The sequence below is a fragment of the Monopterus albus genome, unplaced genomic scaffold, assembly GCF_001952655.1.
Source record: "Monopterus albus unplaced genomic scaffold, M_albus_1.0 scaffold5.1, whole genome shotgun sequence".
NCBI lineage: Eukaryota > Metazoa > Chordata > Actinopteri > Synbranchiformes > Synbranchidae > Monopterus > Monopterus albus.
The window spans coordinates 2,813,215-2,838,215 of NW_018127885.1; the positions used below are offsets into that span (position 1 = coordinate 2,813,215).

Consider the following 25,001-nt stretch of genomic DNA (forward strand, 5'->3'; position numbering starts at 1 on the left):
GGGAAAGAGAAACAATGCTTCGAGCCCAGTGCACATAACCTTTCCATTCAACCAGCAGTTCAAACTGTCTCCCACTATTGCAAATCATTCTGTCTCTAGCTAGTCAAGTGCACCACCGAGTCAAAAAGCCCCCTATCAAAAATGGATAAAAATATCTTTCACTATATTGACTGACATTCAGAAACCTAAATGATCATTTCTGGGGGGAAAAACTATGTAGAGCCACAGTTATGTGATCATATAGAAACTGAAAATGGTAATGACAACAATTTAACCAGAACCTATGCATTACTCATCACTGTCTGTGAAATATGTATATTTATGAAAATAAGTGGTAAAACTAGCCTGACAGCACAATGGCGACGTGAAACAAAGGCTCGTCAGTAATGTTTTATACAAATCCACTGATATAATAATTATACTATCCCCAGTCTTTAGTGGAGGTTGATTGTTCTTGCTGTGAGCTAACACACTTAATTGTAGTATGCAAATGAGAGCAATTACAAAGCTTTTAGGTGAAGAGATGACAGCTGAGGTTGGTTTTATTGGAGGCCTCACCCAAACAGTTGTCATGGAAACCACAGAATAACACAACTGTCAAATGGATATAATCTCATGATATGTCCAGAAATTGCCTCCTCTCTACTTTGTGTCGGACGAACCGATCCATATAAAAGGGAGAGTCTTTGATTGCTGAACAAATTGTCAATTTGTGCTGTGCAAAGGAAAACGGGATTCGTTTAAGCGAAAGAAAACTTTAAATTTCCAGAACCAAAGCTTTGAGAATGTAAAAAATGCTCACACACGCAGTCCGAAAAGCTTAGAGCTTTGGGTGGTGTCAACAATTAGACTTATGTACTATATTATTAGCACACGTATCTGTTCGTATACTGCAAAGTCTTGAACAAACAGGCCTCTACACACAACAGCTGCACTACTGGTAAGCAGTAGGTTATAGACTACTGATATACAGTATAACTTTAATTACAACATAGACTTATTCACAGTCTAGATTCAAACTAAAATAAAAAGGCTTCGTTTAGGGGAGTACTTAAGGTCAGTGTCATTTCTTCAGATGGCTGATCACATGACAGTCCCCAAAATGGTGGTGATGATTGGCATTGTCTCCAACATGGCACAGGATACTACCTTTCCAATTAAAATCATTGCCATTTTTAACAGTGTATCATTGTCAAAAAAATATCTGCATCTTGTGGATTGATGAAGCTACATACTTTTAAAATTATAGACTTTTTAGGATCTTTTTTTTCTTCTCAGTCCTGATTTAGACATTCACAATTTTATGTTTTTGTTTATTCCAAATTAGAACGCGTGACACAATCACCACTGCTGGCATCTAAAGCAAAAAGTTTCAATCTAAATTTGGTCAAATTTTCTATAACAATCTGCATTTTATTACAGTTACTCTTGTGTATGCTTTCATGAATTAAATATGAGTTGTGTGTGAGGATGAGATGTTACAGAGGTAAATGGCAAGAGGCAGCCTGTAATTGAGGTGGTGGCGACATGGGCCTACTGAACTAATCCCTGACTCCGTCATGTGACGGGGTGTTCACCAATGGCAGGAGTTCTTTTCACCACAAAGCCGGGGCAGCTGGGAAAATTGATTTCTCATCTGAGCTGTATTTGATAGCTTTTGAAATCAAAAATTGAAATTAACTAACCTATGCCCCATCATTACAAAAGAGCAAATTAAACTGTGCAACAACAGTTCCTCCAAGCTGCGAAGGAGACAAACTCAAAGATGCGAGCTCTTCTCGGCCCATAAATCTCTCTCTCATGCTTTCTGCCAAAAACAATAAATACAATGTGCTTCTTTCTGTTTTCTTTTAGTGTAAAACAATGAACAACTACTATTTTTACATTTACATTTTGCCCCACATTTGCTTGATTTTAGTAAAAGAAAAAAAAAAGCATTATTCAATTTCAGTAAAACATTTAGTTATGTGGCTTGGTTTCTGATATATGGTACAGAATAAAATAATATGTTTACTGTGTATGAAAATGTTTTGAGTGCAGTAACAACATTTCACAGTTTCAGTAAATAAAGCAGCTTTTCCAGATGTTCATTTTGAATTTTGGTAATCAGTAATTGAATTTTTTTTCTTTGAAAATACAATTTAAATGCAATTATATTTAGTAGTATTTTTACTGTGAAATACTGTGAATCTTAATATACAGATGAATAATAACTATGAGTGACTAATTTACTATTCCTTTTTAGAACAACGCAAATAGCAACTTAACAGATATTTAGGAGTAAAATCTCCTTGTGAGAGCGAGTGAAAGCGGACGTGAAGCAAAACAAGGTAGCTGATTGCGCTGACAAATGACATGCAGAAACAGATGTTCCTGTAGGTGGACATGAAGATCAATAGGCGGTGCGTAGCAGCTAGATAGTTACCTGAGCTGCTGGAACTTGTAGCAGATGTTAAACAGACTGATGCCCTGGAAGGCTGATCAATGGACAGGAGGCAGATGGAGGAGAACATGGAAGAGTGCTGGGAGGCGCTGTTAGCAGAAAGTAACATAAAATAATGGGTGTCACATTTGATATGCAGATGTGCGCTTACCCACAATGTTAACCCACTGACACAAAATTAATAGGCTTCAACTTTGGGGAAACTTCAACTCCAGCCAAAACTCTGCTCCCTTCATCGACTCCTGTGTCGTGCTAATTACTGGTGAGTTTCTCCTGTCAAAAAAAGGTTTCTGTAAAGCTGATTATTTGGACTGTATCATAATTCTAAACAGGTAGGTTAGGGCACTGAGATGACCATTAATGGGTGTGAGAAACAATAGATTCAGCAGTTTTTCTGGACTAAAAACGTGCCTAATTAGCAGTGGTAAGAGGTAGTGTCAGGCTGTGATCTAACAGACTATCACCTTTACCTCCCATTAGTGAATTAAATACACACTGAAAATCCCAAAGTATCTCTTGGCCATCACTACTGGGTATAACTAGTGTGTTACCAATCTCATTTCTCAGGAAATGTGTCATGAAAAAAGCTGATTTGCAACACTATAGTGAGAAAAATGTCATGCATTTTAATAATATAAGAACCAAAAAAAAAAAAAAAGATTAAAAATATTCACCTGACAGCTGAAACACATCACTTAAATTGCATTTAGTGGGTGACACAGTGTCTTTAGTGCAGTGAAAAATGACCTTCTGTGTATTTCGATCTGGCAGTTTGAAAGTTAAGCTAGGTTTGCAGTCAGTAACAAGTGAAATGCCTTTCTCAGTTCTTTCCCCACCTGCATAAGCAGACCCACAGAAACACACGCTTACTGTACACACACACATAAGCTCGCGCACACATGCAAAGATCTTCTGACATCTGGTGTCCCAGTGGCCTTGCTGTCCGAGAAGCAACTTGAACTAGGCGATAACCTGATAGACTTTATCTTGTCTTCCCTGGGTCTCAGTGAAGCCTGAAGAAGACGCTTCAACTGCACAGCATCCCCCAGGAGTCCTAACCTTCCCCTCATCTCTCCTCGCCGGCATCAGTGCCTGAGAGCTGTCAGCGTCCTGTTGCTTATTGATGTTTCTGCATGTTTTATGTCTCTCTGAGATATGACAGCCCTGACACGGTGCTGATTCCAATCAGCTTGCCACATACCGAAGAGAGTGACAGCTGAGGAAAGTAAGAAGGGGGGAAAAAAAGAGAATTGGTGGGGATGTCATTGGCTCAGATCAGCTCCGGCCTTGTCTCTGACCGGGGATTCTCCTCCCTTCTAATGAAAATGTTTCATTCACATCTCACATCTCATGCCTCCCTTACTGATGAATTCAATAGAAGAAAAAAGAGAAACGAATAGTGAGGGAAAGAAATTCCGCTTTTGTCAGATTGTGGAGGCAAGAAGAGAGGATGACCCCTGAGCCAAAGGTTCTGACACTGCATCAATCCCTTTAGGGGTGAGGCCTGCTGGACCAGCTCTGGCTGAAGATTACTTCAGCACATCTGAGGGATGGCTGCTCTATCTATTTCACGCATTCTATGCAGAGAAGAGCCTTGTATGCTTTGGATCCTGAGCTGCCCAGTAAATTAGGTCTGAGATCATTCCATGGAATGGAGGGGAGCTATCCAAGGCAATTCAACTCCAAACCATTGACACAGAGCTTACCAAATCCCTGAGAAAAAGGAAAGACACATCTATTCCCTCTTTCTCTTTATGATACCAACTAGAATGTACCGTGGGTAATCCCAATAAGGCTCTTTACTTGCAAATTCAAGTATATGCACACATGTAGCGATAAGACGCTCCCACGCAGCTTTCTCACATACATGTTGATCAGTATACTTCATCTATTCAGCTCTCTGCACTTTTGTCACAATCTGAAGCAGCATCTTTGACTTAACAGGTGACATGATGCCAAAATATGATGCAGTGATCATTTTAAATTTTCATTATGATTTCATACTGTGTTTGAATCATGCTGTCATACTTTTTATTGAAAGAAAAGATAATATATGTATTCACTCCATTTTTACATGAATCTTAAATCACTGTTCACTAACAGCAGTTCTTGGTGAGCGTTTAATATCAATATTTTAGTCTTCAATCGTTTTTTTTTTTTGGCCTTTTCTATTTTCTACAGTGTTATCTTTGACTTTAACTTAATCTAAACTGGGCATTAAAGTGGGAAAAAAATCTTTGAGATTCCTTTTCAAACTTGTGTTTGTCTAAATCTGATAAAGCGCAATTTATTCACTTCCGTTTGCACTGAGAGATATAAAATTAATAGCTCCAATTGGGGTTACTTTACTTTGCGCGCGCAGTCGTATTTCACTCTTAGTTTCTTTTCTTTTTTTTTAGAAAACAATTACTGCAGCCTTAATGAGATTCAAAACAAAGACTAAATTAGCTGTCATTAAATTATTTCAATTTCCTTACCCTAATAGAAGATTGTGACAGGTGTTGTGGTTGCCGTTATGTGTGTGTTATAATGGATAATTGATCCATCAAAAAACATCAAGCCAAGGCAATAACTGGCTTGAGACTAGCGTACTGAACATGCAGAAAATCGAATTTAACCCCATGTTGACTGAGACACTCCCTTGCTCTGTCGATCAAGCATGTCTTTCCTTGACAGCTCTGTTCGCATGTTGTTAAATAATCTAAAGGGAAAAAAGAAACATGAAAGAAAAAGCAGTCTCAGAGGAACTGTCACAGAGAAAGGAAAATGCCACAGGGGGCGAGGAATGCCTTCACTCGCACAGCTTTTCACATTTTAATTTCAGTCTGCGGGACTGACTCATGGTAGCGCCTGAGTGAGTGGGTCCTGGGAGTCAGGGCTTGCGCTGACCCCTGAGCATAGACAGGCCCAGAGAGATGTCAGCTGAGAGCTCCTGAGGATCACCAGGCTGCCAAGCGCTTTGAAAGCTGCTGCCAATTCAGCCTAAGTTTCAGCTGAATGGTCGCCACAGAGAAGAGGAGCGACAGCAATAAAAACAGGTTGCAAAAGGAAGAGAATTTGCTTTCAAAATGTATTTGACCTTTGACCTTGCATCCAACCCCATGGCCCCTGTCTTTGAAGCTGAGCATATTTTTTGAGAGATGTTGAAAGAGGGGAGGGTTTTAGGGGTGGACTTGGGGCCTGTCAGTATAAATATATTAATAATCTGACAGCTTCATCTGCTTTTGAGGGCTAGACTTGACAGCTTCACAATGGCCTGCGCTGTAGTCCTTCTCGTACACATCTAGCTTTTCTGTCTGAACAACACAGAGTTGATTAAGACATCAAACTCCTGTGAAGTATTGAATTTACACCGGTCTCTGTCACTTACTGTATTAGCCCAAGGAGGAGTGCCAGAATAAAGTGTGACAGCTGCATGTAACCTGCTGAATATGTTTGAGAGAACTGCTCATTTCAGGTAAATTTGCTTTTTATTTTGTTGTACATCTTTAATCTAATGTCACCTGACCAAGTTCTGTGATCAAACATAAATACAAAACAGAAAAATGCTTTGATTTTTTTAAAAGGAGAAAATTCAAATTTTTTTTTGACAGTGACAAATAAAGGAGAAATGCAATAAAGAAGATATTGTTGCAATTAAGTATCTGCAGCGCAGGAAAAGGAACAAATGCTGTCTTGAACAAAGGAGGGGGATGTGCATCTGCCTGTGGAAATGTGCCCCGCCTCTCAGACAGTGAGTCTCGTTGGAGAGACAGAGGGAGAGAGGGGTCAGAGGGAGCACAGGTAATTGAGGTGTCCCCTCCCCTCCCGTTTTTCCAGGGCTTCTCACCCCATCCTTTTACCCCCCACCCTATCCACACAGCGGGCACAATTATGCTCCCCATCACCCCGCCAGCTGGCCCCCGTGATCCCACACTTCTTACTAAATGCGACTCCATCGGCCCTTTCCCTCTTAACCTCTCAGCACCCGCTCCGGGGGAATGGTGAGGCTGCACACAAAACTGAGGAAAGAGAAGAACTGTCCGAGTTCAACTACTTTTTGCAGGAAAAAAAAATCTGGTTATGCATTATGAATTAAACTGCATTTATGGCAGGTGTATAGAGCCAAACATCCCAGTATATAAATCTTTAGACTGCAACTTTGAAAAATTATTTAACTGCATAAGTGACTCTATTGAATTTAAGTGTCACTTAGACTCTTTGAATTAGTTCTAGTAAAATATTGTCACGCTGGGTAACAAGACACCGTCAATGTTGTGATCATTTTCCACTTCAAATTAAAGGAAAGTGGACACATTTATTTGAGGAAACTTGATAAATTCTCCTTTCAATAAGGAACAACCAGCATGCTAACAATCTAAATCAAACCATAATAGCTATCAACATGTATGTTAATTGAATGGCTTGAAATAGATTTCAATGCCCAAGTGTCAGTCTGATCATATTTCTCGAACACGCTCCGAGTGTCTCTTGATAGACAGTGTTTTCACTCCATCCCTTCACATTAATGAGTGGGAAGGTTCTCCTGTGCGTTATTACCTGAAATAATACCATATGGTAAAATGTAAACAACATCTGCATATTCATGTCATAACTTCATCTGTTTAATTAGTTCCAGCAAAGCAGTTTACCCTCGGAGGCCCTCCCTGTCAGAGCAGTGATGGTAGAGCCGTGCCCTGCTGTCGGTCCTGACAGTCCTCCATTGTTCAGTTGATGCTCCTGCCCTGTCTGTCTAATGCCAGATGCATCTTTACAGGCCACGGATCAGGTGAAGTGAGTTAGGGAGCTTCTTTCACACTAATGCCAAACCTGACATGTCGCTCTTTAGCAAGGAGACCTACCAATTATTTGAGGATATGCTATTATATGTAAACACAGCTTGGTTAAAAGCCAAACTTTCACCGGGCGACACCATCTATGACACGCGTCAGCCACGGTGAGCATAAAGCCATCTATATAAATGTGGAGAAGTGCCTCTGTTCTCCTTCTAGACTACCACGTTGTCAGAAACAATGTGATGCAAACAGCTCAGGTCACTAAGCAAGCATAAAATAATCACAATTACTGTTTACTTTTTTTTAAATTTGTTTTTATATTCTGGCAAAGAGATGAATTCAACAGACTCTTGTCATGAAATATAATTCATAGAGACATATGCTTTAAGAATAGGTGGTCTTTGATATGTAACACCGTTTCACAGTATCTTTATGCGTGTTTTATTTGGCAATAGCTATTTCTGCAAAATATGAAAACAATGCCAGAAAATTCACAATATATTTAAATACTGTTTTTATTTTTTGAACAATTGTGATGAAAAGTCCTATAAACAAAGACAAAATAAAGAAAAAGAGGGCAATGTGGTATGAGACGCTTGAGCGGGCATTCTCTAATTAAATTCTCCTTCATCAGACGCTCATTTGTGCACAAGCATTAATACTTTTGACCCCATGTAGCCCGAGCACTAACATGCCTGAGGAAGGAAAAAGAGGAGGGAAATGAAAGAGAAAAACATGAAGGAATATCTTATTAGGGGAGTCAGGCATGTTTTGGCCCTCATTTCTTGATGGCTGCTCTTGGTGTCGCGACCTACTGGCGTCTAGCTAATACGACAGTGTACGCCTTGCCATTGTTCTCAATCAATAACTAATTATCAAAGTACTGGCTCCGACTCGTATTGTCCCCTTTGCCTGGAGCCCCTTGTTGTGGACTGAAAGACAGAAAGGGGGAAGAAAGGGGAAAGGAGGATGGCTTTTGGCTGTGCAGTGATGCTGCCGGCACAACATCCTCGCAAGCTTTTCAAGATACACTGTTTCGTCAGTTTGAATTACCATCCCCTACTAATTGATATGAATTAGAACAGAAGAATTACTGTTACTGCTGAATGTCATAACGATATCCTCAAAGTAATCATGGGAGACAAAAAGAGAACAGCACAAAACACACAAGCAGACCAAATAAGAAAAGACAAATTAAGCCAACTCCTGCTAGGGACTTTGTAAATTAGGCTTTAGACGATTGAGAAGGAAAATTAAACTGCTGCCAATGTGTATGTTTCATTATTTCAAACTCTTTTGCAAGTATGAACCATGATTTGAACTAAACAGAAATGATTCCTTTTCCAGACAACATGAAGTTATGCTTTATTTGTGAGCCATATCTTAACCATCAAGAGGTTCAAACGAAGCACTCTAATCACTGATACAATGTCCTTTTATCACCTTGTCATTGTTAGCTGGTTTTTACAAATGAGCTGACAGAAATAGAGGAACGCGGTGATTCATAGTTGGCAACACAGAGCGGATTGTGTGCTGGTGCCTGCCTGTCTCTGTGCTTCCTAATGGAGTGGTGAGCCCTGTCATCCCACGTGGCAGCACAGTTCACTTCTCCGCAGCCTTGTCGGTGCCACTGGCACCAGGACTGGAGGCCAAAGACCCAGGGAGCCCGGGGGGTGGCTGGTGCCCCAATGTCAGCCAGGGATCAGCATAGTAGAAGTCCTGCCCTCAGGACATTGACTAATCCCACAGCAAGAGTGTGGCAGCTGGAACGGCCCATCCGTTCAGCTTGTGTAATGATATCACTTGCACTGGATCTGATGTCTGACCTCATTACCAGAGTTTAATTGCGTTGCTATCAAAGTTTCAATTCTTCTTTTTTGAGCCCCTTTGTTTTTGATAGCTCTCCAAAAGAAGTTCTCTGTTGCTTAAAAAACTATATTAACTTCCTACACAATTTGTCCTGTTTACTATGGACTCATCATCATGAAAATGAATCATACTGAGGTGAGAGATGTCATTAAATAACCACATAGGAAATATAATCAATTAAAATAATACTGAAAAATGTAATCTATAAATATCAATAATTTATTTATCACATTGGTTAGAAAGGACTGAAACTATAATTCAATATATTTTCTGAAATTTGAACTTCTCATGAATAAAATAATCTTAGTTAGACAACTGCCCTTTCAACTAAGAAACAGTACTGATTAAAAAAAAAGTACACATGCATTGCTTTCCTAAATAAAATGACAGGTGGCTATTGATGGGGAATCATTTGAAAGAGAAAAGAGAGTATTACATCAGCAGTTCATTAACACCTTTTAAATATACCTGGTCCTTATCGCATTGTGTTTATTACAGATGAGCGTGAAAAAGCTTCACTATATATGTAAATGACGATGGTGTTGTTCACACTTTTAATTAGGTAATGGGTTTTTTTTTTTTTTTTTATTCGTTGCACAATTATAAGCAATCATTTAAAAGTGACAATTTTACATTTGGATTTTTATTTTGAGGTTTCCACAAATCAAATGTACACAGTACTTTACAGTACTTGTTCTGGACAACTGCAGAGAACTGGGCATCATGTCTCGGTGGTTATATTGTTCTTCTTTTCCATTTGTCTGGTTTGATGCTTTGAATACAGAAATGCTGCTGCCCCGGCCCAACTTGTTGTGCGCTGTGTGACCTGAGAGCCAGGCATAACCTGCCCTCCACCATGAAGGAAATAATTCTCTTTCATGCCATAAAACCACATGAAATAAGAATAATGAACACAGGCAGAGTTGTGGTGTAAATGGGAAGCATGACTTGGGCTTAAAGATGCAGCTAGCAGCTCTGCTGCCTTGCTATCACCCACCAGCTTTCTCCCTCCCACACAGCTCAAGAGGCAGTGTCAGCTTAGTTTCCTACCCGGCACCCAAGCAACAGCCCTCTGTAACCTGTACAATCTTCAGAAGCTACAGATGGGTTGTGGGGAACGGGCCACCACTGTTAATGGGGTTGCTCTTTGAAAACATCACAACACAAGTAAACAGGGCACTCTATTGTGTATTAAGTGCAGTGAAACTGGAGTAAAAGTATCATAGTGGGTAAAGGTTACAGGCAGAAAGTATTTGAGTATGTGTGTGTGCAAACAGCAGTCTGTGTACGGCTGTGCTGTACTGAAAATGCCTCATTACTACCCTTCCCGTTTTCTTGGGCTCATACAGTATAGCAATGCGCCCTTGAAAGCAGACACCAATTAGTTCTTTGCATTGTGCATGTGGATGGATTTTCCAATATTCTCATCATGAAAGAGCAATTATAATTCCATGATTCATATGCACACTCCATTTGAAGCAGCTATCCTTGCCTATTGTTAGTTGTCAGAGTCGAGGATAAACCATGAAAAGGACTAATCCTGCTATGGGCAGTAGGCTTTAATGAGCAGCCTGTCTCAGGCAGAGCCATGTGATACCCTGGCTAGGGCCAGGCCAGTGCAACATGGAGGTCAGCTCCTAATGGGGGGCTCCATAGCTTCCCCTCTGGAGAAGGGCGGAGCCCACTTACGTTGACCTGTTAAGTCAAGTTGCTCTCCTCTGACCCTCCAAAAGATGCTTGGATGTAGGAGATTGTCAGAAAAGCTACAGCAGAAACAGCCATGCTGCCTGCGGGCAATGAGGCTTGCTAGAAGTGAAAGGAGGGGGGGGAAAGATGCCAGCTCAGGACAAGAGACTGGAGCCTGTGAAAGATGTAAATTCAAAGCAAAAGCAGCAGAACTTTAACCTATGGGCTATTATGTAGCAAGTGAAACATAGCTGCCGTTTGGAATTAGGGGACAATAAGCAGTCCAGGCCAGGGGCGTTTAACCAATGAACATCTAGTGTATCAGATCCCAATCTCAATGACATCGGCTTTGCAGAAACTCTGATTTCTGGTGGCATAAAGAAAGGGTCAAGGCCAGGAGGGATTACTAAAATATATGGGGAGAAAAAAAACAGACAAATATAAAAAAGAATAGTGAAAAGAGGTTATGAGAAACCAGAGGTAATATTATTGCTAGACTTCACCAAGATGCAGAGGGGAGGAAAACGCTGTGCAAATAGTCATGGGATTTCAAAGTCAATAATACGTGCTATCTTCACTAGCTATAATCAACCAAAATCCATATTGAAGGTGAATGCCAGAGTTTTTGAAAATGTCAGTGGTATATGTTTGCAGAAGGGCAGGAATGACAGATGAAGAGCAGAGAGGTGAGTGGCAGTGACAGGCGGACTCTGCTGATGAGGTCCTGGACACAGAGACCAAGCAAAGTGCGGAGCCGGGCCAGGAGGGCAGTCTGCCTCAGCCTGCTCCCTACCGAAAAGCCAAAAGGAGTCAGCAGTGCTGCTGCTGCTGCTATCTCATGGGAACTTTCCACTTAAAAATCCTAAAATAACACCACAGTGGGCAACCCGGACTGCAAAATGGTAGCAAGAGTCATTTGTGAAGAAACTTTAAATCAACAATTTTAGCAATCAAAATATGACTTTTCCTTCCTAGTACAGTATAATAAAATACAATGCTGGGCAAGGCAAAGGGAAAAACAAGGCAAAACACAGCAACTGAAAACTGAGCAATTGTGAAGAAAGTGCAGTTTTGTGAATGGAGGCATTTGAGTCATTTTAGGGATATAGATATTTTCCATTTTCAACTCTGGCAAAGATGCAGTGAAATGGAGGGGCCACTTTTTTTTCTTTTTTGATTTTATAAATCCTTTTCCAGCGCAGTTTCTATTCTCCTTTTGGGGTCTTTCAAGTCATTATAAATGTTTTCACTTTCCTTCTCTTTCTGTCCATCTCTCTACTCTCTCTCCCTCCCCTTATCCTGCGCTTTAGTCTTCTTGAATAAAATAAGTGCAGATTTGCTGGAAATCAGTGGCTTTTGTGTGTGGCTGCAGGAGCATGGTGAAATGTTTGGACACTAATACCCATTCATTTTGGTAGCGCCACAAATAAAAGCTGCCAGTTATGCGGCTGCCGTGAAGTGGTATTCTTTAGTGCCCAGCGGGACGTCCTGTTCGCATTAGCGCAGCAGGGAAAACTGGCCGTAACAGCCAGACAACTAAATCAAGACATTGTCAACTTCTGACAAAATTGCTACAGGGGGAGAACCTGTTTTAAGAGCAGTTTGTGCTTGTCTGGTTGTGTGCATGCCGCAGTGTGTGTCTTTGTTAGATACAGAGAGAAACAGAGAAAGAGCAAGAGAATGAGAGAACAAGAGAGAGGGATTGGGGAGATAAATCTTTTCAAAATGCAGTATATTCTGAAAAAATAATTCCTAACACAGAGCAACACCATGGGGCTGACGTGAATGAGGAAATGTTGCTAGAGTGGAGACAACCACGCTTAGCTCAAGAAATAAAACCTAAACCTCCACAAACACTCGCCTCCTATTGTGTTTTCCCTCAGTCCATGCCAAAAAAACATATGTACAGTACCAATGTTGTGCAGGCTTTAAAAAGGAGATATGGTTTTAAAAAAAAATACTACAGATAACAAATTCACCTGCAGTGTGGCTTATATCCAGGCATTGGATTTTTCCTTGTTTTCAGATGACAGGGCTCTGGCCTCCAGTCACTCTGAGCCACCTAATTAATAACTGAATGTAAGTTTCCTGTCTGTACATATAAGGTTAACTGATCAGGCCTCAACCAAAAAGGGATAAAAAGATCAGAGGTTCATTTTAGAGCATCTGTGCTGAAGTTACACCAGGTGAGGACAAACAGCACACATGTGACAGAATGTCAGAAAGCATACTCCTTTTAACACAGTCCCAGCCCTGGGCTAGATTTGCAGGTGGTCATTTGCCTGGTCCTCACAGAGGTTAACTCTTAGGGAGTGCTAAAAGCTGAAGGTCTGAAAGGGAGTCCTATAATCAGAGGAGGCCTTAGTGCCAACAAGGCCCAGATAATGACACTTCTGACCTCAATTAAGTACACAGCACAGCAAGAGCTCTTGGATGTGCTGCCCAGAACAATGTATGGGGAGAAAGAAGATTCCATGCCAGGGCCAGAGCTGGTATATCCATACCATGCTAGTGGACCTGTCATGTTGATTAGGGGTAAGCCAGCCTTTTAACTTAGCCTGAAAAAAAAGACAGGGTGGAGCTTCAATTCATTACATAACAACACAGCAGTTTAACACTTCCCTACAATGGGGAAGTAAAACATTATTGTGCATCTCAGAGGCCTAATGTTTAGCAGAGATTGTACTTGGAGGAAAAGAATGAAACGAGGTTTGGCAGTGCCACCATGAGGTTGTGGCTGGATTTAGTGTATCTTGAGGCATACTGGAGTCCATCCAGACTTCCCCTCTTTTGGAGTTCTGTGAACTAGAGATGAGAGGAGTGCTCCCTATTTTTGCAGGCTCTAAGTTGGAGTCTTTGCTGTAGGGTTCAGTGGACCTTGAGAAAACACAAGTGAATCCGTCACCATCATCCCTTCTGGGACAGAGCTAGCTGGCCACTTCTGAAACGCCAGTGACCCAAGGCTTGAACCCTGCTGCTCTCCATTCCCCGCCCTTTGTAGCCACTGGGACTCTATGACCTGAAGTTCATCAGGAATCACACACTTGCATGACAGCTTCAAAAGTAATGGGTGGCTCTGTCATGTTTTTGAACTGTGTTGTGCCCTCCACCAGCACTGTACAAATTAAAATAAAATATTGTGTGCTTTGTTTAAGAATTTTTTTTGTTTTGAAGGAATCAAAGGCATATCAGGAAGACAACGCTCTGTTTTTAAACATTTAAGTTTCCATAATCAAAAACATATCATGAAAGTATGAAAACAGTTATGATTTTGTAATAGCTTTCTTACTGCATCCAAGCCCAGATGGCTCTTAATTGGTTGGCAAAGGGAGCAAGAGGTCTTTTTTGAGGCGTGAGTGTGTGATTGTTGCTGCTGAATTGCTGCTGTGAAAGGCTGGCTGCGTGATGTGGAGATGGAACAGTGTGAGAACAGGTCACACAAAGAAGCCACCAGCCTTGCACGCGGGTGGATGCTGGGCTCTCATGTATAATGGTACTCATGGACAGTAATTATCCAAGGAAAAGTGCACGAACTAAACCCACAATTACTTATAACTTGCAGTACACTTAAACTGGCACCATGTCGTGGGAAGCAACACCAATTTATATCAAAAATACAACACTGATGACACAATTTCAAAGCCATATTTGACCACAATGCCATTATTACCACTCACTGATCCCAAAACTGTGCACCAAGAATTGTGTTGCATACTGTTTACACCCCTATTCTAGATTTTAAACTATACTAAATAGCAAACTACGCTGTATCCTAAAAAAACAGCACCTTATTTCAACCCACTGCTTACCCACATGCCTACATTATTACACATATTCAGCGCAGGTAAAATAAATCTCACTGAGCTGTCTTTGTTTAATAAACTGCTGGGTCTTCAAGCTCTAAGAGGGGAGATATAACCTAGAAAGATGAAGACCTAACACTTGTGCAACACCTTCTAACAGGATGTCTTCATGAGTAAGGAGCAAAATTAAGCTGTGTCAAAATGGCAGGCCATGGGAGAGGTTGCAGTAGATATCAAATCAACAGCAGTCCAATACAGAATCCCATTATCAATGACACTATATGGGGGCCCCTGGTCAAAAGTCCCCTGCACTACAGAAGTTAAGGTGTTGCTTGACTCATTATTGCCCATGTCTGAGTCACAGTGATGACTCCCTCATTGTCCTGAGAAGGGTGAAAACTGGAATGTCTTTCCTTTCTGTCAACACTATGTCACTTTAATTTCTTTTTGCTGACGCCCAGTCCTGACACTTGGAAAGGTCCGACCGAGCACGGCAGCAAGGGATCATAGGAGAGTCTTATTTAAAGGGAATGGTTGACACTGTTGACATTTCATTCACTCTATTCCTTGCAGCCTCACCTTTTCTAGTAAGAATAAAAAAAATGCATTACATTAAAGGTAGATAAGTCACTTATTGTTTGAAAGACCAGATAATGATCAGTCATAACTTAGATGTTCCCCTAAAAATTTGGCCAGACGCTGACATTATCATCTACATGTTTGAAACTGAGCAGAGTTGGCAAAGGGAGGGATTCTAGATATTAAAATATCTTACAGTAATTTAAATTAAAGATGCAATCTCACTCATGTTATTATTAACATGAACCTGACTTTTACAGGCAGTTTCATTGATTAAAATTTACTAAAGTCACAAACAAAAAGGTTAAAAAATGATTGTAATGCACATTATTGTTGAGTATTCATGTTGAAGTATTTACAGGATGAAGTCACCCATAATACACTGTTAAAATATAATAGCTGTCAATGAATGCACAGTGCTAATAATGTAATGTGTCCCTCCCTAAGGGAGCTGATCTCTTCATCTGGGTCATGGTGAGTATTAAAAGGGTTAAGGGTGCACAGTAAATTTATTGTGGGTCTTCTAGCACCAATGGGCCAGAGCACTAATGGATGACCTTGGGGTTTGGCTGTTCCAGACTTGAGGAGATCATGTCTCACCACCTCCCTACCACCAGGATGACCCTGGCCCTCTCTGCCCCTGGCCTCAACCTTTAACTCACTGATCTTTGACCAAATTATTAAGCAGACACCTGCTTTCCGGTGTATGGTCAGAATGGGGGAAGGACTCATTCTGGGCACTCTAATTTGATGTAGACAGTATCCATCTCGCTAAAGATAAACCCATCTGTTAGACTTCCCAGAAGTATGGCTTTTGCTCATGCCTGCATGCAGTGTAATAAAACTTAAAAATGTAATTAGCCTTAATAATTTATTTTATATCTAGCATTATTATTATTTGACATCATGCAAATGCTATTTATTTATGGTCATATTATTACCACACAATAATAATAAATTATAATATTTCTCTTAGGTGAGTGGACAAGTATTTATGAGAGATAAACCTGGGCCCTATGGCAGTTGGTTCCTGAGGAATTATGTCCTGCTTCACATGATATATATACAATGCGCAATAAATCTCAGGTACAGCTCTCCAGGGCAGACATGCAGTAACCTATAGCTGCTACCAGTTTTTGATAACAAACGAGCAGCTCAACCCACTTAATTTTCATTAATGTATTTCACTCTAAAAGCTTATCAATATCAAGATAAGCTAGCCACTTTGAAATAGCAGCTCAACATTATAAATGGAAACAGGATATACACATTCAAATACTTTGGGTTTGTTGTCATTTACATCATTACCATTTCACCCATCCATCCATTACCTATACCGCTTATTCCTGAATAGGGTCACAGAGGGGCTGGAGCCAACCCTAGCTGACATTGGGTGAGAGGCGGGCTACACCCTGGGCAAGTCGCCAGTCTATCACAGGGCTGACACATAGACAAACACACACACTCACATTCACTCCTATGGACAATTTAGAGTTGCCAGTCAACCTAAGCTGCATGTCTTTGGACTGTGGGAGGAACCTTGAGTATCTGGAGAAAACCCACACAGACACAGGGAGAACATGCAGACTCCACACAGAAAGGCACCGGGTCGGCCGGGGCTTGAAACTGGAACCTTCTTGCTGTGAGGCAACAGCGCTAACTACCGTGCCACTGTGCCCCCTCCCATTACCATTTCATTTTCATGAAAATATTTTTATTTGACCAGAAAATGTACACAATTGCATATTCATGCTAGATGCAAGCACACTAACCCTGAAAGTGAAGGCAGAACAGAAAGTTCTGCAATTAGATCATCTGTGCGATATAGTCTAGTCCTTCATCAAGGGCACTGAGGTACAGAAACCAGCCCAAAAGACTGCTACAGCATGAACCTCAGGGACTACGAGGTTTCAAACTTGAGAAAAAAAAAGAGAAAAAAAAACAAACAAACAAAAAACTACCATTAAGGTATAGCCTGGAAATGACACTGACCTAGGCCTGCCATCTTGCATTGTCCCACCATCTGCACAAATGTGAACTTTGCCTTTAAATCCTGGCTTCTCAATTAACATGTCCAGCTGGGTGGAGAATTCCGTCAGCTCCCTAATATCATTACTGCCAGACCAGACTGCAATATAAATATTAAAAAAGTGCCCAAAGCGCTTGCTGTTTGAGGGCTTATGATTCCTGGGTTATAATGATGTGCACCCACACTGCAGAATAACTATAGACACATGCTCTTATTAGGGTATCTGCAGACTGCAAGAGCAAAATGATAAATGTCTCGGGCATCTTTTTGTGAGTTCTCATTCTCTTCTTGGGAGATCTTACACACAAAATGATACCTACATGGTAAAGAAAATGCTCTGTGATGACAGAGGCTAAAGTCACTTTGAGATATTCTAGTGGTTGAAGACGAAAAGGGTTCATAAACCATCATGTCTTCTTCCAAAATGCAAGCTGTGTGGTCTTTGTGATAGCTCCATTACAGCATGAAGGACTCTTACTTAATGCTGTATGACTGTGTGTCTCTGTCTGTGTTTGCTTGTATGGATAACTGTACTTTCCAGGAAAACAGATCTTAAGAGGAAGTCTTTGAATGTAGGACATTGGCGCTGTAGCAGTTAATCTTCCCCCAAGGCTTTACAGACAGCTGTGGATTTAGGAGTTGGCATCATAACTGACCAGTGCTGTTTGATTAGATAACAGGGGATCGACTGCAGGCATCAATGGTCCATCGTGCTGAAATGAAACTGTTTGCTCTCCATCCGTTCTGCTTAGAACACGATGGGGGTGATTCTTCAATAGACTGATGCCACAAGCTGCCAAGCAGCGTCCACCGCAGCAATACCATGATCATGGCGATACTACGGACAGCACCAGCATGTACCAGATGCTGGGAATTAGTGGCCCCTTTGGCTGTAATGGGCTGTGCCCTGGAGCTCTCCTTAAGACTCAGTGTGTGGGACTGCAGGTGCCGATGAGCTGCCAAAAGGGGCATGGAAACATACTGTAGTTTAAAAAAAAAAAAAAAAGGTAAGTGTACTGTTAGAGGTAATGCTGCATTCTGCAATGACCATGTTTTGGACTTTTATGGCAGTCCCAGTGCCAAAGATGCAGTCTGGCTCACTATGCTTGGTGAATATGCAGACCAGAAGAACAGGTTTTTGTCTGTGAAAGAGCAACAACCTACTTGTATAATAAAGAGCAATTAAAGTGCAACCACTGAAATTTTACCATTTGCATTTTATTCAGAAAACAGTTTAAATAATGGAAAGAAATCACACTGAATGTTTTCACTGTGTTAACCAATGTTTATTTCACATTCTCTGAAAACTTGTATGGCAGCAGCAGGACTGACTGGTTAAGCTCAGCCCTTGTACTGTGGTGGAGGGCCTTTGTCCCCTAAAACAAAATATGCTCTGAGTGCATGGGGGTGGATGTCACTTTAGATACAGATGCATTTGGGGTATGCACGGGGGGAAATAATGTGCAACAATGATATCTTTGATCATTGCTAGAACTCCCCAGCACAGGAACTGTGTCGAGTGTGGTTATCATCAACCCATTTCTATTCCCCTAGCACAAATCATTTCATGGCTCCTTCATCCCATGTGCCAGAACTGGGTTTCAAAAGCAATTTCAGCTGAAAAATAAGGTGCTTTTTTCTATTTTCAAGCCATTTGTATCAGGGTTAGTGTTGTTTACCTAGCTAGTACACTGGTATTTACATACCTCTTTAAAGAAAAAAATGGCCTGGTATGATTTATGGACTGCAGCAAGAGCGCAATTTTCTATGTCGTACACCTAATCTGAGAGGGTATGGAGAAAGGTCACATTGACCATACAAATACCATGGCCCTTCCACAGAGAGTGGGTGGATATTCATTCTCTTAAAAAAAATGTCAGTTCGGTCTGATTTATGATATGCAGAGCACACCGGGGCTCCACAACACCTTTGCTTTCAGACTTATGTCTGGGCGGATGTAGTAGAGAGAACAGGAAAAGAGAATAATTTGTGCAAATCTACTGTCTTTGATAAAAGTATGCATATACAGTGCATCTAAGTAACAATAACATAATCATTATTTTATCTTAGTTTGATAGTTTTTTTGTATATTACAAGAACAATAACAAAATCAGCAAAGGACCTGTTAAAATTACAAATAACAAAGAGAGACAAAAAGAAACAGAAGAAAAGCTGTCAGGTGCTAGGATCAATGCCATTTTTCAGAGTTGTAACCTTTAGCCTCCCCCATGACTCCATTGTGATATGATACCATGAGACTGATAGAAATGGAAAATACATTTTCACATACTTAGTGAACATGATACTGCTATGAGGCCTCCTTTTTTTCCCTTAATTTCCCAAACACATCTTTCACATATGCTGGCTTTATCTGTACAAGAAAGAATAAACCCTTTTCAATCCCTGTTAAGTTTTCTTAGAGTATCATTGCTTATTAAAACATCTGCCTTGAGTGATGTTTATTGCCCACGCACTTCTATCAATGAGAATCCTTTACTTTAATATCCATTAAAGCCTGACATTGTCAGGTGTATGTCCATCAATATTAATAATATCAACTCTGTCGTCTTTGGTAAAGCTGTGCAGCAAAGACGCTTGTTTCTGCTGGAGAGAATAAAGGGAAGACTCCCCAAAAGGTCAGCCAATTCACAGAAATGCTAAAACACAAAACAAAATAATAAAGGGCACCAAAATCAAGATATCATCATGGGACGAACCAGTGAGTTGAAATGAAAACACCCACAAGAACTGGCGGGGTTTGCACAATTATTAATTTATTCATTAATTTGTTCAGGTTCAACTATCCACATTTCAGAAATTATCATACCGAGAAACACTGCTAGCTTTAAAAGCAACAGTTAATTTTTGATCTACATGTGTTTGTGGCTTTGTAGTTTTATTCTGGTACTATGACATATTTGGCTGGGAAGAAATGGATCTATATCAAATAAAAAGGAAAAGTCTAGAGTGTCAGTTTTGAGATTTCGTTTCATGTCCAGCATTATATGCTCATTATTTACAGTATATTCACTCCTCGCATGGATGAACCAATTTGTGGGGAAGCAGAGGATCAAGTTCAGTCCTAATGACAACCCCTCACTGACCTCTCCAGAGAAAACAAATGGAGCCCCAAGGTGATGCTTCAATATCACTAACTACTTGGGTGTCCTACGGAAAGGAACAGATGTAGCCCTGAGGATGAGGAAAGGGTGAGGTGCAGGTCAAGGTCACCATACGCCAAGGTTAGGGTCAGATAAGCACGGCTGGCTCGGGGTCTTCACATGCCCACAGGCCATAAAAGGGAGGCGTGGACAGAGACTCAGAAGCTATGGATCAAGTGTTATTCCACTGAGAGCCTGTGGGGCGGGTGAGAGCAGGGGCACTGAGCGTCATCACTGTCATTTGCCTGGGGGTTACAGTTGTTCTAAGTTTGATTGCCCATTTTGGGCTGTTGCTGGGAGAACACTTGTAAATTCTGTGTTTATCAATGAACAGAGTGGTAAATACTAATCCAAATGTGTGCTATAGTTATTTCAATTCAATTATAGGCAAAATGATTTCATGAAATTTCAATTCAATCTGAGGTAATAATTAAGATGGATATTTTTAAATAAAGTTATTAAGACTATGAAATGTCAAACTATGCCATTAGTTGCAGTAGGAGATCCCATGGTATTTGGAGGGAATAAATTAGCTCTAGCACATTTATTTTGACTTAATTAATAAGATAACCTAAGTGATTTATTTGATTCCCCATACTGTATGGCACAATAATAACCTACAGTACAAGGTAAATTTGCTAAATGTGTTCAACTAGAGAAGGACAACAGGAGCTGCAATTACTGTCATATTCATGGGGAGGAGGATGCTAATAGGGAGATTTTCTGCTCCAGATCAAATCAAATATAAATGTATTCTGGTGGGCTGTGCTTTCTTTAATTAGAAGGTGCAAGTAGTTTGATAAACTCTTAAAGATGGTGGTTCCTCTGGTTGTCAGCTCATTACGTCTGCTCAGTTTGCTGTAGCACTATGCACTGTATTATCAATGCAGAGTGCATGTAGTAATAATATGTGAAATATCCTCTCACACAGTGAATGTAAAGACATTTACTGCCTGTAGTCATCAATAATGACTCAAATAAGAGTTCATGGCAATGAAGAGTGCCGATCCTCTATTCATTTATTATTCATTTTCAGGTGAAAAACAATGGCTGACCTTTAATATAATGAGGATCTAGATAGGAGGAAACCAAACAAAATCAATTACATTTTTCAAAAGGTGTTGGAAAAAATATATTGTAGATATTTTACATGGAACTGAAGTTTGATATCTATGCAAGCTGCATCTTTGAAATAAACGTTTATTATTCATAATATAAAAAAAACTGTTCTTTCTTGATGCCAGCTCTGCACTAGAAGCACACCACTATCATTAAACTGTATGTGACTGACATGGAAACAGATTCCACACAAAGGAAACAACTAAAGACTTTCACAGTAGCTCATTATTTGGAAAAAGCCTTGCCAGCGTTAACAAGTTTTCTCAATATAATAAGATGCATTTAGACTTTGCAACTTTGTTCATGGTTAAACGAACAAGATTTCGACTTTACAATTACAATGATGGATTAAGGTTGGGCGAATATCATAACATGCTGTCCAATGACTTATAATGCAACATCATGAATATTACAACCATAATAACTTCACATTTTTATCTTAAATGGAATTTACATTATGAGATCTTTGAAATGCTCTCACTCATCAGTTTGTTATAACAAGAATGTTGTCACTGAAACTAAATATTGTTCTGGTTATAAAAAGGACATTTTACATCGCTAGTATTGATAGTTTTTTTTTTTTATAAAGCTTTAAGATGTTTGCTGCAGCACCATAAAGAATGTAGTTTGATATTCTAATATATGTAAAATCCATGCTAATCACTGAGAATGACACTAAAGTATTGAGCTTTATGCAAAATATATAAAGATTCAGTACAAATCAGTGAACTGTGTAAATGGAATTCAAATTAAGGTGAATTAATCCAGCATAATAATTGATCATCTTTATTAATGATTGAATGACAGCAATGCCATGCTGCATGGAACCATTATATTATTAAAATATCCCACTGTAGGGTATATTGAATGCAAGTAAAGCTGCAGGTACAAGTTCATTAGCGATCAGTGATGCGTTACCTTGTTTCACAGTTGTGAATGCCTTCTTTATTATAGCTGTGGGTTTAACAAGATCTTAAGAAACACTGTTGACAGTGAGTGTTTTAACATTATCAACAGTGTGCATGTCAACTGTTGTCACAAAATGTGATAAGCTGAGTTGGTCAACATACTGTATAGCTATAGAAGACCCAAGTAAAGCTTAAACTTAAGGGAAGGAGAGAGGGAAAGGGAGAGAGGAAGCCTGAACAGAGGATCAAGGAGAGAGAGGACTCTACAAAGGTCACTCCTTTTTTGTAGTCAATAATTGACATTTAAACACACGTTTCAAACGTCACTGATAAAATTACGTGAGATAATGGAGAGCGAGCTGCTTACACTGGCATGCAATTATAATCATAATGAGATGCAAAAATGCAAATGTCTTTGTGCATGCTCCAACCTCCTTTTGTGGGGTGCCGCGGCGTCTGTGGTGGATGATAGATGCCACACTGGTGGTGGTAGACAGAATGGTGACATGTGGGAGTGGGAGCAAGCAGAGAACAGAACTGGGGCAAATATGCCACACACCCTCATAAAAGTAAATCCCATAACTGCCCTAGTTAATGCTTCCCTGAATGCTATCCAAATCTATACAATTAATTGTGGAACTTTTTTGATTAAATGGAGAAATTCAAGATGAAATGGCTTGTCTATACAGTTTTATGTCTATTTAAAACCTACTTCCACAGCCCCTTTTTCCCAAATGTAGGTACACAGTATGAATATTACATTTAGCAGGATGGATTTATTTAAGTCTCCAATGTCAACTGTTTGTATGATGACTTCTCTGCTCTCATATTTAATGCTCCTTTCAGTTATAGTAACTGAGAACATTTTACACTCTGCATGACACATACAGTACACTGTATAACACCTCTGCTGATATCTATGTACAAATAAAATTCAACTAATGTAACTGCAAATTCCTGTAACCTACATCCCCAGTTCGAAGGTTCACCCTTTCCAGAACTGTTGCCCACTCCTCTACCTCTGGAGGCTGATAAGAATGGGACACAAAACATGCTAGCTGTCGTGCTGTTTGTTAGAAGCAATTAATTTCTCAGAAGCCTTCATTCCATTCAGGGTAAGCTTTTGTGCTCTAAATCCCACTATTCTGAGCTTCTCTTGTGCCACGTAGGAGGGTATGAGAGAGTAGAGGATCGGAAAAGAGAGGGAGAGCCCGAGACGCAAGCTTTGGATGACAGATTATCTTGGGCCAGTTAAGCATGTAATTGCTCAAATGAGTTAAAATCCCTTCAAATATCTGTCTCTGCACCTCATCACACCACTCCATACACTCAAATATTTGACAGTTGACAAAGATAAACCTGAAAGGAGTCTTCAATAGCCAGCTGCAAAGACTTTTTTCAGCTAAAAGAACATTATTCACTGTCATGCAGGCCTTCAAATCTTGGCTGACTTTCCCCTAACTTTAGTTGCAAGAGCTACTGGAATCACTTCTGCAGACCTAACAACTAATGCTTTGATACACTGTAGTGGGGAGATCAATGTGGCGCCTTACCATCAATGATAAAGATCAAGTAGCAGAGTGGACATGTCTCACATGAAGAGACTGGAATTGTTATACAGTGTACCAGATACAGCAGCCCACAGATTTCAAGCTGGAGAATGTGTGCCTTCCGCTTGCCAAGTCTTTTTCACATAGCCACTGTTGCTCCAGACCAAGGCTGATGGATCAATGCCTTAGAGGGAGAAGCTGCTGCATGCCAGACTTCTGAGGGTCACTGAATAGACTGTTCTCTTGTGCTTTCATTTTTTTTTTTATGTAATCATTAGTATAATCACAGCTTTACAGAGATCTTCCCACTGTATCACATGAAAGTCTTGGTAAGTATTGTATATGGCATTCAGATGCAATCTGACAGTATTAGGATGCAACAGTTGCTTACTATGGTACAAAATAAATGTATACTTTCTATTTTAAGTATTTAGCTTCTATAAAACATATTTTGGATCAAACAAAGGCTGTTTTGCGTGCATGATGGAAAACTAAATGTGATGAACAAGATGGGCTGGAGAAAAATTGAGACTTTTTGCCAGGTGTATTTGGCCCTTGCCAAATGCCACCCTCAGAGCAGAGAGGGTGTCCTGCATTGCTTCCCTGAATGAATGCTAATGATGGCATGTGTGTACGTCTGAATGTTATTCACACCACATCAAACTGGGCCTGCAAAGAGGTGCAAAACTGGGGCTGGCAGCTTCCCAAACCAAAACAACCTGGAAGAATGACAGACATTACATGCGCCTACGACAGTTAATGTTTACATTCATGTAAAATGCTATGCTTTTTAATTTTTGAAAGCCAAACAACACCAGAAAAGTCATTGATGATGGAAATAAGAAGGAATGTGGCAACAGTGCTGGAGTATTCAGATTGGTGGCTTTAATACATATTCAGAAATGTTGCTATTTTTTGGACTACCACCAAATCCAACAGGGCTTGAATTTTTTAATTTAGTTGAAAGTTATTATTTACATAATTTGACATGAACTTAGAAAAATTACACAATGAGAGGCCATCCTGCTATGACGGGTTTTCAGAATTTCTGTTAAATTTGATGGCACAGCTTTTGGAAA

At 40.2% G+C, this 25,001-nt stretch overlaps 1 long non-coding RNA gene across 2 annotated transcripts in view; it reads right to left on the reverse strand.

Moving 5' to 3' along the window:
* Positions 1-25,001, reverse strand: part of LOC109968015 (uncharacterized) — a 101,742-nt gene that overhangs the window by 37,207 nt on the left and 39,534 nt on the right. The window contains exon 3 of one of the 2 annotated variants that reach the window (XR_002276035.1): positions 2,426-2,532. The exons of the other annotated variant lie outside the window; for it this stretch is intronic. This is a non-coding gene — a long non-coding RNA (uncharacterized LOC109968015). The remainder of the gene's footprint in view (positions 1-2,425; positions 2,533-25,001) is intronic. 2 annotated transcript variants of the gene reach the window in all.